The sequence below is a fragment of the Camelus dromedarius genome, chromosome 8, assembly GCF_036321535.1.
Source record: "Camelus dromedarius isolate mCamDro1 chromosome 8, mCamDro1.pat, whole genome shotgun sequence".
In the NCBI taxonomy this organism is placed as follows: Eukaryota; Metazoa; Chordata; class Mammalia; order Artiodactyla; family Camelidae; genus Camelus; species Camelus dromedarius.
Genome location: NC_087443.1, coordinates 62,853,119 through 62,869,645, shown reverse-complemented (window position 1 = coordinate 62,869,645; position 16,527 = coordinate 62,853,119). Strand labels below are relative to the sequence as shown.

Genomic DNA, 16,527 nt, shown 5'->3' with positions numbered 1-16,527 from the left:
AGTCTTTTGTTGACTTCAGCATTGTGCCCCGGCATGTTCTGAGGCACCCGCATTACCTGTCCTATAACTGAGGTACATCGCTTGTCATCTTTACCCAGAAGGTGTAGGAAATCCTATTTTAACTGAGTTGTATGAAATAAGACTTAATCACTGAGCTACATTTTTTCACCCGGTGTTTTGAAGAGAGGTGGCTTCATTATAAACTCTGGTGGATTGTAGTATTGCTTCTGCAAAACAGTTAATGGTTTTCCGTCATACTTTGGTGAAATGGGTGTAAAAGTGGCTTTGCTAAGAGCAAGGATCTGTAGTTCTGTGCAGTGAGTAGACCCTGAAAAAATGCTTGCTTGGATGACTATCATGAAGAGTTGAGAGGGGCCCCTTTGCAGAGTTCCCGTAATACCTGTATGAACAGTAAAGGTTCTTCAGATTTCCCCACAAGACTCACTCCAACATTACGGACAACTGTGAAGTAAAAGCCATTGTAAATATTAGACTGTTTGCCTTAGGGAATTTATTCAGTTTTCCATTTCTTCCAGCCCTTACTTTCCGCTGACTGTTACTTACCTTCTAACATGTCATCAGTTACCTTTGTCACCTCACCCTCATGGTTGAATTCTTGGCTTGTTCCTCCCATCCCATCCTAACTTGGAAGGTTGGTTACTCAGACCCAGATTAATTACAGGCTAGGAACCCCTACATTGTATGAAAAGGGGAAACAGACATTTGTAAGCTCATCTCATTTAATGACCGTGGTGCAGGTTGGCCCTGAATCAGTTAAGTAACACAATTATAAAAAGTCCCATGGGAAGATTAGAGACATGCTCAGAGCCTCAAATGCATACAGTTAGTAAAGATGTATTTTAATTTTGCTATGAAATGTGGTCCCACAAAACTGCAGGCAACTTCAACTTTGGATAAATAAAAATAATACGTAGGTCAAGCCACTAATTCTGAATAGAGGGTATTGGTCAGCATAAATTACAGGATTATCAAACATCTGTGTGGTCTTCTTTTTGGGAGAAGAACAATTTCTTTTTAGCAAAAGGAAAAAAGAATCTTCCTAAAGTTTTCTCAACTGAGAGAAAAATATTACCTAAATTGTAAAGGAGATTTCATTACAAGCATACTGTCAAAAACTCAGATATAGACTAAACTAACATTTTATTTTCTGTAAATAGAAAGAAGTACTTGGAATTTTTAAAATTTGATCTTAGAAGCAAAAATACTATATTTATGTATTCTTGGGATGTATCTGTACCTACATGTATAAATACTTCATACTCCTTAATTTTTTTTTTTTTGGTAGATAAAGTAGGATGCAGGGAAATTAAGAAACATACCTCAGTTCTCACAGTTAAAAAGACAAAGAGTTAAACTGATATTTTTAAATGAAAATCAAAATTTGAACCCAAGTCTACAAAACTCCAAAAGCCACTTTCCACTGCATCATGTCTTCCTAAGACAAAAGTTTTGATGGAGCTTCTATCAGAATTTTCAAGACAGTGAAGACATATGATGAAAAAGACAACTTCCAAAATAATCAAAAATCCATTTTCAATGAGCCAGCGAAAGCACTGCCAAAAATAATGCTGTACTTAATAGAGGAGGAAAGTCCAAAATGATGAAGTATGTTTGGGATCCTCTGAACAGGTTGAATAACATCAAAGGCTTAAGCTATTTTGCCAAAATTAAAATGCAGTCAGATTTACTTTGCCTTGAAATTAAATGTTCTTAATGGATATCTTTTTACAGTATTTAATTTCACACTATTAAAATTAGTAATAGTAGTAGTAGTAGTAGTAATAATAATAATAATAATAATAATAATAATAATATACTTCATGTATCCAAATCATAATAAATTCCTCAAGACCCTCCATGGACTAGGGTAAAGGGAAAAATGTAAGTTGGTCAGCAGTGATTTGAAATCATTGGATTTAGGGGCACAGAAACCATCTCCAATACACCCCAAGAACAGATGGTAATAATAAAATCAGTCTTCCGAACTGGTTGCCTATCATTTCAGATCAGAAATCATTACAGCTCTGAGGGCAATAGGAAAGATATTTTTGTAAGTGTTGCATTTTAGAGTTAAAAGTCAGGGCTGCGATTTCTACTTCATTGTTCCACCTCACCGGCGTTAATGGGCAATCGAAGTAAAACTGGCTCGTTTGGTTCTCACTGTAGAAATGGCCTGGTCTCAGTGCAGCGATACAAACAAATGTCCACATCATCACTCCAAAAGGTTCGAAAAAAATGATGTACATCTTTGCTGAAGATTTTCTTAAGGGGAACTACACAACCCAGCACACAACAAAACGTCCTGAAAATCCTCTCTACTCAGTAAGCCTCCTCAAAGTTTTGTGCACGTGAAACAGCTGCCTTGTAAAGCACAACTCTGCTAATTATAGCTTTCAGTCTACACAGCAGGCTCACTTGTCTCTTTAGAGATGACAGGTCCCTTAATACTTTCAACATTGCATGAAGTTGGCACCAGTTAACTACGAAGGAGGCATGAGAAGGACCCCTCATTCCATTTCTTTTTAAGTCTCATAATTGTGTACTTAATACAGTTTCTTTTTGATGGAAGTGGGTTACCTGATCACACAGTCCTTGCCTTATTTTGAAGGGATTCCATCTCCTTGTGCTCCACCTTGCTCAGTGTCATCACATCTCAGACCATTAACTTGACCCCTTGATGCCTGGGCATATGACCATGAACTCTAATATTGCAACCCAGGCATTCTTCACCTGTTAGGGATATCTTTGGCAAGAAGAAATTCATTCAGTGACATGTGTGGGAATCATACTTTCAGTCACATCTATATTCGGAGCAATACAAATTGAAGGTTATATCTACGTGTGTGGAAAAAAAAAAGATGCATAGTTTTTAGGTATTTCTGTGTGGACTTGAAGCCATTATACATAAGGGGAATTTGACAGAAGTAACACGTGGTAGGTAAGTGGTCCCATTCTCAGATTGCACTGACTGTTCTCCTAGCCAGGCAGCAAACAGCATAGGGTACTTCCCTGTCGTCATTGTCGCCTTCTTCTTTTTTTAAATTGACTCCAAAATGTCTAGGATTTCAAGAAAAGGTAGTAAAGACATTTATGAGGTTATTAAGAGAACCGTGAATACCGCTGCTGCACTTACTTCTAGAGGTGACAGAGGGCTCTCACGGGCACATGGCAGTACTGAGAACATGGCAGTTGTTCACATTCCTCTCTCCCTTCTCTTTTCTTCAAAGTGTTATGTGTTTGTTTTAGGGTGGGCACAGGGATCATCTTCTGTTCCTGAGTTAATGGAGAGAGAGGAAGCTGTGTATCGACAGAATATAGAGCTACAGAGGACATTTGGGAGCCTCTCCTCCCCAGAAGAGAGAGCTAAAGTTGAGAGAAGTGAAATGGATTACCTAGTGTCAAACAACAGGGCAGAGACGGTCTCTCCCTCCCACTAACATCCCGCACATGCCTAGCGTGTCCCTGGTACAGAGTCTGTGCTTTGTAAATGCTCATCGATTGAGTGAACTGGTGAATGGATTTGTTAATGGCATAGCTGCTACCAGCACTCAGATGCTCTCATTCCTTCTGTTTTCCCCTGTTCCAGCTCACTGTCAACTCAGCTTCGTCTGGGTTGCGATCCTCTTTCAATCCTCCCTGCTAAGAAAGGGAATAGTCATGAGAATAAGATGAAAGGTAACAAAAAATAAAAGTTTGCAATTTTGGGGTGGAATTACTGAATGTGAGGCACAATTGTAGGAAAACTGCTCAAGACAAATGACCAGAAATTATGTGAATTCCAAAAACTTGCTAGACTAGAAACTGGGGTGAAGAGTTTAAAAAATGGCGACTATTTGATACAGTGAAAAGAAATGACAGCTATTTACACTTTAGCGATGTACTCAAATCAAAAGACCAAATTCAGATGTGTACCGAACATGTTTGTGAGCTTCACTTAGCTTTACTGAGGCATGTGTCTAAGGTATTATCTTTGAAGCCAGAGCTTAAGTGGAATGCAGAGTGTCAGATGATCTAAATTCCTAGTACTTTGATATGTAATCAAAATATCAAATTAAAAAATGTATACACATTATTTTATTTTTGTGTTTCATTACACATGCAAAATGTATTCAATTTTATAAATTAGTACACTTAAAATACATGAACATATTTTTAAAAAACACTAGAAATGCTGTTTTCTAGATAAAATTAGTGTTGGCATTTTCATTTATATGCATCCACATTTTTCCTACATCAATATGTGCATTCTTTTTTTTACTTTTGAAAAATTAAAATGATAAAATATTAAATTCCTTTTTACCCTCTCTTGCTTATGTCTCTTTCTTGCTTAGGGCCCTTTCTTCTAATGTCACTGGTATACAAACTTGTTGTTTTGATAACAGACAACTGGTGTGGGAATATTAATGAAGCAATTATTCTCCTGAAAAAGGCACAGATATTCTGAACTGAGTCATGCTTTCATAAAAATACATACTCTGCATGTCAATGTGTGTGTGTGTGTGTGTGTGTAGCTGCTCCAATTTTTATTTCCAATTAAGCATTTCTAATTAAGTAGATATTAAAATGTTTTTGCAAGCTCCACATGTGAAAAAGGGAGGTCAGGATTAAGAGTGAAAAGAGAGTTCAGAATTAAATATTTCCCCCCAGATCATCTATGAAGTGAAAAATTTAGAGCTGAATATGGTAGAATATTTGTGACAAAGTAAGACTCCTAAACTGCTCAGTGATTTGGCAAGAAATGCAGCTTTGAAGTAAGGAAATGAATTCGCTAATAAGTGATACCAGATTTTCAGTCAGGGGCCATTGAGGATTTGGAGTAACTGGAGGAGTCTTTCTTGCCTTTGGAGCAAAGGAAGAAACATGAACAATTACTATACTCAGGAGACCATGTGAGATGTTTTAGAGCCGGGCTGTCTAATATGATAACTACTAGTCATGTGAACCTATTTACATTTAAATTATTTAATAATAAATATAATAAAAGCTTAGTTGCATTAGTGATTTTCCAAGAGCTCAGGAACCCACCTGTGACCAATGGTCACCATGTAGGAAAGTGCATATTTAAAGCAGTTCCTCACTGCAGTTAAGTTCTATGGGACAGAAAGGTCTCTGCTGAAGAACACAAAACTCATATCCTCCATAGTCCAGTTGGAGAAAGAAGACATACATACTTAAGGTTAAGGTCATGCATAGTTAATTGCTAAAGGAATGAGAATGATGATTTTAGCTAAGTTGATGTCAATCATGGAAGTCTGTGATCAGAAGTTCAGACATCAGATGGCACTTGCAGTGGGCATCAGAGAAAATTTAGATTTGGAGTAGGAGAGAATACAGGGACGTTTTTCAGACTTTAGGTCCAAGGGTAAAAAGTGGGGACACACACTAACTATAAGAATTTGCCATTTTCTTGTTGTCCGTGCTTATACAATGATTTTTTTTTTTGAACCCATGATGTCTTTCTGTAAATTTTTCAAGCCATATAGACATTTCCTGAAGGTTAGTTAAATTAGCTAAATTGTCTATTAATTGTCTTAACTGGATAAACATAGATTCATTAAGTTGCAAAACACTTAAAACAAATAAGGATTTTCAGATGCCTTCAGTAAACCATTGACTTTTAAAGTCACCTCTTCTATCAGGACGTCTTATTGCATATGGTGAGTAACCACAACAACAGTAACCACAAAAGCAATGTAAAGACTAGTAAAGCTTACCTTTTTAGTTTTTGATAAAAATAAATATAACTAAGTTAATTGTAATATTTTCTTTCTTTAACCCAGTGAATGATCTGTGCAACCCGGGTTGAATACGACTGCTGGAGAGATGAAATTGGAGTCATTGCCCCCATACATAACTCAGGTAATCATTTGCTGCAGTAAAATGGTGCATGCCACCTATACTTTCGTAAGATTTAATTACCTTTCATGAGAACAAGGAATACTGACACTGAATTGGCTTTCCTAAGAGCTCAGAGAAACAAATGGAACATTGGATGAAATTATTGCATGTGAAACCTTTCTTTCAAGAGAACCAATTGCCGTAACTGAAACGTCTCACAATATTTGATTTGCTTTTGCCCTATAACCAAATGTTTCAATTAAACTGATTTGTGTTGGCGTGGCTGAGATCGTTTGCAGTGCTTTGGCTAAGTTATCACAGACCTCAGCCTAGAATCTCAAATTCAGACTTCAGAGGACCCAGCCCAAGCTGTGTGCAGCCCGCAGATGGAATGTAGCAGGGGTCTTTATCGTTCCCATGTGGGAGTACTCATTAGTGACTGTAAGCACTTTTTTTTTTTTTTTAATACTTGAAACAGAAATTCTTCCACAGAGAGCTAATCAGCATCCACAGCCCCAAACAGAATTCCAGAGCAGTTTTTCTATTTAAAGAGGTGTCTGGTTTCACACATAGTAGTGGAAGATGAAAATACTCTTTCTGCTTGCATTTTGAAGCTATTCAAAATATTGAGATGTTGTACATGCAAAGATGAAGTTGAAGTTCAACTCTCTCCTTGGGACCCTTTAACATAGTTAATATGTTTCCCCTGAAGAAACAATGAGGACTGAGTTCTGATGTATTTGTCCAAGTATTCTGAGATCTGGAATTTTTACCCTTTAATGTAAATTAAAATTTGATCATCTGGGAATACCATGGAACGCAGGGGATCCTAAGTTGCACCTAAACTATGAAGGAAGAGTCCACCTCCCACAAGCAGCCCTGATTCGGGAAAGCAGTGCGCTAATGGCGTGGAAAGGCCTTAATGGAATGCGGTGGCCTGCATACTGCTGGGCACTCAGGGTAGTCTGGACCACGAATCGCAGACTTTAAAAACTCCATAACTGTAAAAATGTAATCTGCCCCCCTAGGTGACAATCTTAGGCTAAGGGAGGAGAAATGCCTTGGTTCCAGGTAACGTAACTATTTTGAAAGGGAGCCAAGTTTAGAATCAGATCTTAGGGACCTCAGTCTTGTTGCCTGCCAGTATATCTCAAAACCAGCTTGCCTTCCAAATTTGGAATTAGCACCCTTTGTAGTTAGTGATTCTGCTGACTGAAAAAGCAGCGCTTGCATCCACCTTCACTGCGGTTCAGTACAAGTAATTTAAACACAACCAAGCTTCTTTCTCTGTGGGTTCTGCGTTGGGATTGAATTCGATCCATGGTTGGCTGAATCTGAGGCTATGGAATCCGTGCACACTGAGGGCCAACTACCATGTCGTTTTCTACAGGGGACTTAGTGAATTTTGGTATCCCGTGGGGTCCTGGAACCAAATCCCCTGCTGATACCAGAGGGACGACTGTGTAAAACAGTTTGACCCTGAATTAATTTCTTGCCTTTAACACAGTAGCAGTTTAAAACGTCTGCAATGGGCATAGGTACATTCTCCAAATGGTGGTGTGCTTTATGAGGTTAGGGACTGAGGCTTCCATTTGGGATGATACTTCCTGGATTGTGCAAAGTTTTGTTCAGTGTAAGCTCTTTGACATTGCTCTTTGGTGAGGCATCAGTTCCTGAAGCCTGGAGGATCTGCCACCCGCCCCTGTACCCATGATCCTAAGACAGTATGAAAGAAGTTATAGTGCTTGGCATAGAATATCTTAGTAGTAGAGTTTAAATATGCCTTTGAAAGGATGCTTTTAGAATTGTTCATCTCTCTTTTTTTCTTCCTCCCATCTCTACTCTGAAATATCAGAACAGATATTGGAGATTTTACACATTTTGGTCCTGTGAGTTTGTGGACCTAATGTTCATCTCCAGGGCAGCAAAACTAACCAAGCAAAGGTCACTCTTGTCATTGAGGTTTATAAGGATTCTTTGAGGCAGAACCTTTTGTCTCCAGTATGTAACAGTTCTGTGGGACAGCCGTCCTAAGATCTTCAGAGCTGGTTACCTTATTGTCAGTACTTGCAGGACAGTTTTTTTTTTCCGGTCGTTTTTAAAGCAAGACAGGATCTCCAACCTGCCCTCTTTTCTAGTAAATAATAATTTTGCTCTACTATGGGTACTTGACAAATTCTTCCCAATTCCAGAGAGTGTTTGATAATTACCATCACTACACAAGAGGGATCATTTCAAAGAGAAGAAACAGGGGTAGAAGATTGTTGGGGCATCATTTTCAGCTGGCCAAACAAGATAAAAAGGTGATTAGTTCCTAAATGTGAAGAGCAGTCAAAATCTAAGCACATAGGAAAAGCTATTATTGAAAAAACAAAATAAACTAGCATCACAAAAGGCATAGTTTGTTGTTGTTTTTTCCTGTGGTTTCTGTGTCATCATTAGTTTATTCATAGAATGTGGTTGCATGTCTGGTCATCTAAGTAAGTTTAATCACAAAAGATAAGCGCATTCTAACTGAAGATTGTTAAATATGGTAGGGAAAACAAATAATCTTAGGTCATACTAAAAATCAAAGGAGGTTATTTTAAAAGATAACTGATTTCTATATTGGTGGTGTTCTTTGACTGAATACACTTTTTTTTTTTTGGCAGTCCATTTTGAAATACCCTTAAAATTAAAACTAGTTTCATTAAGTCCATCAAATTCAAGCTGGATCCAGGTTTTATGGATCTTTTTACAGCCCCAAACTAACATAAAAAATTGTTCTCCAAAAGCAAAAACTACTAGTTGGCTTGGTAAGAGACCCTTGTGTCTTACAGTCTGACAGTGCACCAGGGATTAGCATGCGTAGTCTTCCTTGCAAACCAAATACTTTATTTGTGAATAAAAACCCTATGCAAAATTCTGGGGCGAGGAAGCAGTAATGATTATTAGTTTTTAGTTTTGGTTGAATAGATGTTGATTGAAGGAAAACTCAGCTGCTGGAATTTTCAACATTAATATTTTCCAAAGTTGCAAGAAAATCCAAGGCATTGTGACCATGTTAACAAAGTACAAAATAGGCAGAGGGCTGAAAGACAAAATTGGGGAAAAATAATTTCCTCCAGGGCTTTCTGATTTTTTAAATTAATATTTTTAATTGAAGTATAGTTGATTTACATTATATTAGTTTCAGGTATACAGCATCATGATTCAACATTTTTACAGCTTATATTCCATTAAAATTATTACAGAATAATGGCTATAATTCCCTGTGCTATACAATGTATCCTAGTTGCTTATCTGTTTTATACATATTAGTTTGTATCTCTTAATCCCATATGCAGTTTTCCCCTCTCCCCTTCCCTTTCTGCTTTACTAACCAATAGTTGTTTTCTGTATCTGTGAGTCTATTTCTGTTGTGTGTGTGTGTGTGTGTATTTGTGTGTGTGTGTTTATACACACACACACATTCGTTTGTATTATTTTTAAGATTCCACATATAAGTGATATCATACAGTATTTATTTTTCTCTGTGACTTATTTCACTAAGCATAATATTCTCTAGGTCCATCTACTTTGCTGCATATGGCAGAATTTCATTCTTTTTCATGGCTGAGTAATATCCCATTACAGTTATATGTGTGTGTACACACATATGTACACATATTCCTTATCCATTCATCTACTGATGCACATTTGGCTTGCTTCCATATCTAGGCTGTTGTAAATGGTGCTGCTACAAACATTGGGATGCATGTATCTTTTGAAATTAGTGTTTTTGTTTTTCCTGGCTATATACCCAGGAGTGGAATTGCTGGATCATGTGATCATTCTATTTTTAGTTTTTTGAGAAACCTCCATACCGTTTTCCATAGTGGCTGCACCAACGTACATTCCCACCAACAGTGTACAAGGGTTCCCACTTTTCCACATCCTTTCCAACATTTGTTTTCTGTAGACTTTTTTGTATTATTTGCTTATTTATTTGTTATTATTTTTGTTATTTGTTTATTATTTGTAGACAATCTGACAGGTGTGAGGTGATATCTATGTTGTTTTGGTTTGCATTTCTCTAATAATTAGCAATGCTGAGCATCTTTTTATGTGCCTGTTAGCCGTCTGTATGTCGTCTTTGGTAAATGTCTATTCAGATCTTCTGACCATTTTTGATTGGGTTGTTTGTCTTTTTTGATTCTGATTTTTTTATGTTTATGAGTCATTACTACAATTGAGCAAATGGCTATGGAGAATGAAACAAAGAAAAAAGGTCTAGGAACATAGTGGGTGGAAAAAAACCTAATTAACCTTCATATATATATATACACAGTATTCTTCCATCTAGTGTTGCACCTGATATTCTGTATTATATGGAAAGTCAGCAATACCTATCACCACTTTATAGATGGAAAACTAAGGTCTCAGAGAAGTTAGGGCCATTTATTGAATGGATGTTTTAGCCAAAAGCAAGAATGCAAATATCCTAATAAGAAAAATTCTCTTTCAGTCTGAGGCAATCCAGTAACCGACCCTTCTAATTCCAATTAGAATTGAACTCCAATTCATTTGTTGCCAGTCAGATTCAATCAAGAAATGTACTGGGAGCCTCCCATTGTCTGGTACAATGTTAGGGATTAGAAGTGAAGTGAGAGACAGCTCTTTCTTTTGTGACCACAGAGTTTAGTGAGGGAGACAGACAAGAGAAGCAACAAGTGCAAAACATGGGGGTATAGAGGAGTAAGAAAATGGTTCCATTGGAGCAAAGATTCATCTCTGTATTTCCGTAATGAGAGGGTAATTACCATGTTTCAGACATTGTGCAAAGCATCTCTGTGTGCTCTGATTGTAAGGGTTGCCATTAATATTGGTTCACTAGCATACTTCTCAGCATTCCAATCAGAGACTCCCAGTAGTCGAAAGGTCTCAATCAGGAATGGGGGTGGAGACTAATTTTTATTGAGCACCTACTCTGGGTACTCCTTATTTCACGCAAAACAAAACCAAGGATGAAGTCATGGAGGATATCAGAGGCAGAAATGGCATGAGTCAGAATGCACTGAGGCATGACCCTGGTCTTAGAGGGTCTTGGGCTCAGTTAACTTGCTTGGAAAACAGTAATAGAAGCAACTTCACTGGCCCCTGAAAAGCACCCACTGACTACCACCTGGATATGCAAATATCCACACAGCCTGCAGCACTGGTGGCGTTTTAGTGAATGCCAGAGAGAAATCAAAGAATCAGGATGTTAAAAAGCAAACAGAAAACCCTGATGAATTGACACACAGGCTTCAAACACTGTAAACTTTTTTTATATTGAAGTATAGTCAGTTATAATGTGTCAGTTTCTGGTGTACAGCATAATGCTGTCAGTTATATATGAACATACATATATTCATTTTCATACTTTTTCATTATAGGTTACTCAAGATATTGAATATAGTTCCGTATGCTATATAGAAGAAATTTGTTTTATATCTATCTTAAATATAGTAGTTAATATTTGCAGATCTCTGACTGCCAACTTGAAATGATCACTGGCCTTTCCCCCTAGAGGAATTAATAGCATTAGGTTCTGTACATTCCTGGGGCTACATGGACTGACAGGTAGAATTTGAGAAGTTTGGGGAGGTGGGGGTCTAGTATTAAAGAAGTATGGAGTCTAGGAGATTTCTTTCTCTGGCCGACTGCCCCGGGAGATTTACTGGAACTTTGGTGAGGAAGGGAGGATTAAGTTAAAATATTTTCAAGTAGCCTGAGAAGCTACAACAGAGATTTCTACATCTCTGCAGGCTCATTCTATGTGAAATAAAACAGTAGAATAAGTCCAAAGACTTTTCTAACCACTAACCCTGTGAGATGCCAGTCTGGGCTTTAGGGGAATCTTGCATTCTTTTTGGTGGTAGTTTAAGTGTTATTCTTTCTTTCTTAGAAGGTGCGTTGCCAATCATAGCTAATCCCCTGTGGTATTTTTGCATTTCATCCTTCCATAGAAATTTGAGGACTAGAGCAGATCATGTATGTCTGCCTAAGGCAAGATGTAGCAAGGTAGATCTTTATTCTCTCCCGTAATGAGCTTGTAAGAGAATTTTGTAGTTATGCAAGAGCAAAAGAAGAGAGAGAGAGACATAAATATATTATATATTTATATAAAAATGTGCAAAATATTTAAAAGAATATAGAAGAAAATTTATAAAAGAATATAAATATATAACATAGTATATATATATTTAATGTATTTATATGAGACAGATTTAGAATGTAACAGAAAGATTCTTTTTTTAATTATTTACTTTCCAATTAAGATGCATAGAATCTGGGGTTATGGAAAATATACTACATTGTATCCTGCCATGACAGGTAATTCTAACACAACACAGATCCAGCAAAGAGCTCTAGTAGGGAAACAATGCTTTTAAACAAATCCGTCATCTTGCTTAGATAGAGAGGCTGCTTTGAATGCTTCAGGAATTCATCAGCCATCTTTGTCCAGACAACTATATCCAGTAGTCTAGTTACCTTGGGAACTTGTCTCCTCATGACTAAGGTCAAGAAGTAACTTGTATGATATGAGGGGAAAGTACATCTGAGGTGGATGGTTCTTTCAAGTTGGAGTTCATGCCTCACCAGGCCTGTGAGACATAGACGCATGATGATATGTTTCGAGTTGTGTTCAGTGGTAATTATAGCATACACTGGGAGCATTTAAAGGGTCACAGGGTGTCACTGCAGCAAATGGTTGTTTTACTTAATTCACTAGGGGCGTGGTCATGCTTTATTCTAACTCAAGAGTCTGCTACGTGTATGGTGCCGTATTGTGAACTTGACTCGTCAAATCTGTTCGTCTCCATAACTGGTCTGCACAATGACCTTTACCTCTGACATCCCAAAGGTACTTAGCACAACATTATTGTGTCCCCGAGATCTTATGTATTTTTGCCTTTCTTAATCTTATTTCACTGTCCTTCCATCTTCCTCTGCTTCAGCCATATTGGTTTCTTTCCATTCCTTGGATATACCCTCCTTTTCCCTGTCTCAGGGCCTTTACACATGACATTCTTTCTACCTTGAATACCCATCCTACAAATTTTTCGTGTCTGGCTTTGTCAATATTCAAATTTCAGTTCATATATCACCTCCTCAGAGAGCTTTTCCATGATTAGCTCTATTAAACGTCCCTGACCCTCCCACCCACCCACCCACGCCCACTCACACACACACACACCAGCAGTCTCATTTCCCAGTTTTAGTTTTTGTAACATTTAGCACTGTTTACAATTCCTGATTTTTAATTTTTTTATCTATCTGTGCTTGCTAGAATTTAAGCTTTATTAAACAGAGACCTGTGTGTCTTATTTATTGTCATATCCCCAGAACTCAAAACACTGCCTGGCATATGGTAGATGATCAAAGTTTGAACGATTATAAGTCTAATAAGATAAACTGTAGAATTACTGCCACCACTGGCCTAAATTAGGAATTTCTGCCACATACTCTGGGAACAGTTAGTATCATCAGTGAAGTAGTTTGCTTTCTCCAAGGACTCTTCCCTTAATTCCATACCTTTTGGATGCAATAATTGAACATATCCAGGTTTTGAAAAGAGCTGAACTTAGTAGGGTGCTGTTATGAAAGCAATGTTTTTTCTCACCTTTTCCCACTAATCTGGTCTGTGGACCCTCTTTTCTGCAGTATTAATCTCAGTCAGTTCTCTTGGCTTTCTCAGTCATTTTTAGACAATTAAAAAGAACTTTGTTCGTGTTCAAGCATTAACGACATGACATAACAACTCTAAACTTTTAATCTTTCAACATTAAAACTTCTTCCCTCCCTAGGATCCAGCCTGCTTCGAGGTTGGGAGACTGCAGTAGAAAAAGAGGTCTTGGCTAGCTTCTTTCCTCTTTTCATTTGCCACCTCTCCCATTAGCTAGCTACTGATTCTTGCCCTTCCAGGGTTGGACCTCAGGGAGAAGAGCTTAGAAGGAAAAGGGCAAAGCTTTACATGGCTCATACAGATGCACTACTATGCCTCTAGGCATGAGTTGACCAAAGATGATTCTTCAGGGACATTTTGCAGGTTCTTCAGATATCTTCCAGGCTTCAGATCTCTCGTCCTGGGTACTGCCTCTCCTTTGGCTGGCCAGTACGACTTACCCTCCACTTGTTACACTGGAGCCCCTTCATCCTTCCCTGTGGTCTTCTTCAGGACTCTATAAGACCTTAGTCTACTTCACTTTCTGAGGATCCACATCAAATTTTAAGAAAATAGGCAGATTTTTTTTTTCTGTAAAATGTGAAGGAAAATGCAACTTGACCCTCAACATAAACCTCCATACTCCAAGGTTCATGAAGGGACACCTGTAGTCATAAATTCTCACCTTTGGACACTCAAGTGTGAGTCAAACACTGGTCACTGCGGCCCTTATATTCCAGAGGATACCTTTCAGGCTCACTGAATGATCCCCTGAAATTCTACCTTGATTTGAATTGAGGAAGAAGGCTGCCCCTACCTTTCCGCATAGTTGGAAATATAAATAGTGCGGGGACTGCTCTCTCCAAATAAATTCTCTGTCTCTGTTCTGAGAGTCTTGGCCGGGCTCTGCCTTCAGAGTTTTCAAGAGTACATCAGAACTTCAAGCCACTGATCCCCAGACTCCAGAGAAAATGCAGCTTACTCTCCAAAGAGTACCTTCGAAACCTTTTTTGTTGAACATGTGGTAATCGAAAAGCCCACCAGTCATTTCCTCTGTGAAGAGAGAGAGAACACACAGGAAGTTAAAAGCTTTCTTCAAATCTATTCTTCTCCTTCCAGCCTCCTCACCTTAAGTCTTTATACTCCTGAGGGGGATGTTAGGTTAAGGCAATCTGGACAGTTTTACAGTCTCTTTGCATGCCCTGACTCACAGGTCTGCCACCTTATTTCTTGATAAGAGGATGATTAACATTTATTGCACTTGTCTAGGCCTTTGGGGAATCAGCCAAAGATGAGATAAAGTCTTGTTTTAAATCCTTGTTGTGTTAAAAAGTATATTGTTTAATCATACTGCCAGTAATTTTTCCCCCATACTGCCATGTTTCTGCTCTTACGTGAGTTTACAACATTAACTAATGACTGAAGATTGTCTTTCTGCAGTGAGTAATGCCTGCTCGCAAGTGGAGGGGATATTGAACCATTGTTAATGACTAGATATCATATAAAGGCATAGATGCAGGGAGCATATACAGGTAAATGAGACTTAGTGGTGAATGAGACAAAATAGGAAACTGCTGAATATTTTACATATTTCAATCACAGGAATGGCACTCAGAGTAGAGCTGGAGTTTGATCAAGTAGAGCAGAAGTTCTCAGCAAAAGCTGAACCTCAGATTTACTACCCTGTCAATGAAGCTCCTTGACTTTTTTGAATATAATTTGAAAAAAAAAAAACAAACCCAGCAACTTATTACCCTGGTGCTTTGGAAACTTTCTCTAAATTTAAACTCATGGTAACTATTATCTGTGCCTCTCATTAGGCACTGATATTTCAGTTCAATAAGGCATCATCTTTTATATATTCATGTATATACATCTTGTTTCCACATTATTTTCCACTCAAAGTGGCAAGGAATATGTCTTTGTATTCTTCCATAATGTCCTTCAATTCAAGCTTACAGGTAGTAGGTGCTCAGTTAGTGACTACTGGTTGATGACTAGCCTTCCTTTCTTTGTTCATTAGATCCACATTATGTGAAAAATATGAGGGATCTTCCCATACTAAGTAGCAAGAGTCAAGTCACAGTCACCAAATGTTACCTTAAAGAGGCTTCCACCGGCCAGTGATTTGGTATTAATCATCTATAAATACAGTAACGGGAACAAATTAAAACACATCAAGATGTTTAAATCTGCCATTTCAATAAGAAAAATGATTATTCTTAAAGCCTAGTAGCAACCAGTTCATTATTTGGAAAACTGTTAAATAAAGGGAAAGAGTCAATTATTTATCCTGCTTTTTCTATACCAGTTATATCACAGAGTAATCAAATAGATAAGTAATGAACAAAAAGAAATGATAATGCTAAAGCACCACCATTTTCAGTCTCTAATCAAGAAATGAGTCTAAGCATTCAACATCAAAGACTGCCTACATCAAAAAAACCCCAGGAATAACCAGATACTTCCTGCCTCCTGATGAAAAAAACACATCACTTACGAAAGAGTCTTAAAAAAGACTTAAAATCTATTCTAAATCTGCTCAAGCTTCTAGATCCAATTTCCATTTTATAGGAAATACAGAGGACAGAGGAGCATGTTAAACTGTATCATGGGAGGGCAGTGAACAAAATCTTAATTTTCTGTACTCCACAGGAAAAATTACACAGTTTATTTGCTTAATAAATTGCAGGAGAGAGAGGAAAGCAAGTGAGAGAGAGAACATATAGAGTAAAAGAGACTTAAAATATATATCAACCAATTCCAGTGTGTGAGCATTATCTGAATCCTGACTCCAATAAATGGTAAATATAACTGAGACTCTGTAAGACACTTGAAAATTTGAACACTAGTTGTGAATTTGGTTATACTAAGAAATAATTGTTAAATTATTTTTGGTGTGACAGTGGTATTTTTCTTATATCTAAAGGTCCTTATCTTTTAGAGATATACTACTGAAATATTTATGAATGTAATTCTATGGTGGATGACATTTGCTT

General features: G+C 37.6%; 1 long non-coding RNA gene across 1 annotated transcript in view; it reads left to right on the top strand.

Moving 5' to 3' along the window:
- Positions 1-16,527, top strand: part of LOC116155899 (uncharacterized) — a 293,324-nt gene that overhangs the window by 195,011 nt on the left and 81,786 nt on the right. Inside the window, exon 2 of the long non-coding RNA XR_004139802.2 lies at positions 5,802-5,880. This is a non-coding gene — a long non-coding RNA (uncharacterized LOC116155899). The remainder of the gene's footprint in view (positions 1-5,801; positions 5,881-16,527) is intronic.